The sequence below is a fragment of the Thalassophryne amazonica genome, chromosome 2 (genome assembly GCF_902500255.1).
Source record: "Thalassophryne amazonica chromosome 2, fThaAma1.1, whole genome shotgun sequence".
Lineage (NCBI taxonomy): Eukaryota > Metazoa > Chordata > Actinopteri > Batrachoidiformes > Batrachoididae > Thalassophryne > Thalassophryne amazonica.
In genome coordinates, this window is record NC_047104.1 from 102,398,973 (window position 1) to 102,402,313 (window position 3,341).

The following is a 3,341-nucleotide window of genomic DNA, read 5'->3' on the forward strand; positions in this document are numbered from 1 at the left end:
GGTGGATCAACCTGGTCTCACGGCAAGTCGTGATTCAGCAGCACGAAATATACATTAATCTATTGGTTCGTGATATTGTGATGAAAAGCGCCTCATTTTCGTCACAGCAGCACAAATTCATTCTCATTCATTCCGTGATGGCTGCACGAAATTAAAAGTGAAGCGGGGGGTTGGGGGTGGCTATGGTTAGGGTTGGGGGAAGAAGTAGGGTTTACGTTATGGTTAAGGTTAGGGTTGGGGGTAGGAGTAGGGTTAGTAATATTGAGTTTAAAAAAACCGTCACGAAAACTTGACTCATTTCGTGATGGGAGCACGAAAAAAAAAGTGAGACTGGGCTGGGTGGATTGTGTCAAGCTTGCACAGTTGTGTTTTGTGTTATGTAGGATGCGATGCATAGAGTGATGAAGCAGGTGATAAAGGAGGCCAGACTGAAGGAGATCAAACAGGATCTCCTCAATTCAGAGAAGCTTAAGGTGAGGAACCATCACTCCACTGTGGACTCGATCTGTCTGGCTGTTTCCTGATGGTTTGTGCTGTCAGTCAGACATATTTTGAAGATAACCCCGGAGATCTGCAGCTACTGAGACACGACAAAGAACCGCATCCTGCTGTTGTCAAACCCCACCTGAAGAACATTCCAGAATACCTCAGTAAGTCGAACCCGCGCACAGCCATAGGTCACCTTCCTCACATTAACCGTTTTAATTTTCAGTCAAGTTCCTCAGACAATGAAGGGGGTCTTAAATCCACTGCCATTCAAGAAGAGGAGGAAGAGAGAAAAGTCAAACTCACATGGTGTCACCAAGACCAGTTTTAAGGTGAGAACTAGCATGTTACCTGTGGGGATGCATGGGTTCTAGATTGGGTCGTGTTTAAAAAAAATAGGTAGCTGACATTTTTCAAGGGTGGTAATAAATTGTGCAGTTTCTATAATGAGTTGGAATGGTGTGTGAGTCCAGAGTGTTTTTACAACCTGTTCATCTGTGTGCCCATGAGTTTAGTGCAACGCCTCAAACTATTCTGTGGATTTTAATGAAACGTCACACTATGGTTGTACATTATATGAAGATATGCAAGAAGGAAAGTTATTCATGTCTGATGTCTTCAGGGGGAGACTGGGTTTGGCAGTTACGTGTACCTCTGTACATGTACGAGGGTAGGCTGAAAAGGTCTAAGGCTCCCCATGAAGGAGTAATGCATTAACTGCATTATAGTGAGCCTTAGAACTTTTCAGCCTACCCTCGTACCAATTTCTATTCAACCACAAAGTAAAGTTTTTAAAATAGCCCAGTACATCTTGCTGCTGTAATTCCTGAATAATTCTTTGAAGTCACCGACTGAGTCCTGCTGCTGGTGCGTTCCTTCACCTGTGTCAGGCGGCGTCTCCCGCGGTCCATGGCACAGCGTGCAAAGCCGCTTCTCCATCTGCACTCCTGCACTGTTTTCACATTGATGGAGGCCATTATTGTTTCTTGTATGAAACTCCTCTCTCTCTCCACCATGAAACCGTCACTGGTGGTGCCACAAGCAAAACTTAACACTTTCACCATTCACAGCTGCACCCACATTTGTTACATTTGATGCAGAAAAAATTTCTAGATCTGTGGTTCCCAACTTTTTTCTTTTCAAACTACACTGTTTGTATGAAGAGAAACCTTCATGTGACTAAAGACTAAAGTTACTCAACCCAGGAGTCTCAGTAAAAATTGAACTCTCTAACACAGAACTTAGTTTTCCCATTTTCTCTTTGATTGTTCCAAAGCAAAACAATGCTCTTCATGACTGTTGATTATCCAGTAGGCTTTGACACATGCACTTCTAATTTTTGCAACTTCAGTGCAGATTAGAGATGGAAAACTCCAGCTCCAGGGAGTAAAAGTCCTACCAAACGTTTGTTCCATCCACCCTCTAAACCAGCTGATTCTAAGTAGTTCGCCTCTTCAGGCCGGTGGATGAACTAATCAATGAAATTACCTGTTTTAGATGTACACATAGCAGGACTCTTACTTGCTGAAGTCTGGGTGCCTCAGACCACAAATGGGAACCAGGGTTCTAGCTGATGCCAATTAATTAATTTGGCCTACGGTGACTGAACAGCTTCTTCTTTCCTTCTTTGCAGAAGAACGTTCAGGGGAAGAACCCACTGAAGAGTTTTTGCTACAGCAGAAGGAAACCCAGAAAGAAATCTTAACTGTGTCGCCCCTCAGCCATTTCTGTCTTGATGTTGGACCCAGCTCACATTTAAACGGATTGTGGATTAATACCACCTGGGACCTTGACTGTTAAGAGTTTGCTTTTAGGTGTTTCAACAGTTACCACAGTGTAGACTTTCTATCTCCAGCAGGAATACAAAAAAAAAAAAAAGATTATTCAAGGAATTGGTTATCTTGTTACTTAGTGATCAGGTCTGTTTGCATGTGATTATTAAAACCATTCTTTTATCAACTTCTTTTGTCATACTTTTAACTGTGATTAAAACTAAAAAAGGACCACAGTTCAGATGGATGTATTGCAGCTTCAGATCAATTTTTTTTATTAATCTGTGATGGACCTCATATGATATTCCAGGTATAATTAGATTAACTAACATGCAAGTCATTCAAACTTGAAGATGTTTGCCATTTTTCAAGTATAGGCAAACAGTACCTGTACGCATTGACACAGTAAGGCTTATAGCTTTCTCACACTTAGACCCAATTGCTTGAACCTTTTCTCAAATATTGACCTCTGTTTGACCTTGCCAGGATATTCTGGAGTCCACCTAAGTATGTGCCACATTTGGCCCAAATAAGGTTGTAAAACTGAATTCCTCAACCTTTACCAAAATGAATTAATTTCAGGTCAACCTTCATTGACATATCAAGTTTGGTAAATCAGCAAAAGGTGGGGATGTGACATCAGAACCAATGACTGAACTTTGGCAAATTAGAATTTGCCTGGATAATTCCAGAACCCACCTACATACAGTTGTTTACAATAATAATGTGTTTGAAAAGCGAGTAAAGATCAAAATAATTATTATAATAGTTTTTATTTCCAGACACACAAATGCATTGTCAACACTGCACATTCAATTTCAAATCAAAACATGATGAAAAATTGATCAAATTTGGTACTACTTTACAGAAAGTGAAGAAAAAGTTAAGAAAATTAGCCTCTTCAAAAAAAAAAAAAAAGTATTTTTCTTTCTGTGGCCCTTATTATACCCTTACAGGTGGAACTTATTACAGTTTCCATGAAACATCATGCTATAATTCAAAACACTGATGTCTTTGCTCCACTATTCTGCATCTTGTTAAAAGGTGAAGAAAAGTCAGTGAATAAAAGTCAAGCATCTGATT

The 3,341-nt window shown here is 40.3% G+C and overlaps 1 long non-coding RNA gene across 1 annotated transcript; it reads left to right on the forward strand.

Annotated features, from left to right (window-relative positions):
• The first annotated feature begins 550 nt into the window (after nucleotides 1-550).
• On the forward strand, nucleotides 551-2,176 carry LOC117502682. The gene is made up of 3 exons (XR_004558383.1): nucleotides 551-650; nucleotides 718-818; nucleotides 2,120-2,176. It is a non-coding gene; the product is annotated as an uncharacterized LOC117502682 (long non-coding RNA).
• The last annotated feature ends 1,165 nt before the right edge of the window (nucleotides 2,177-3,341 follow it).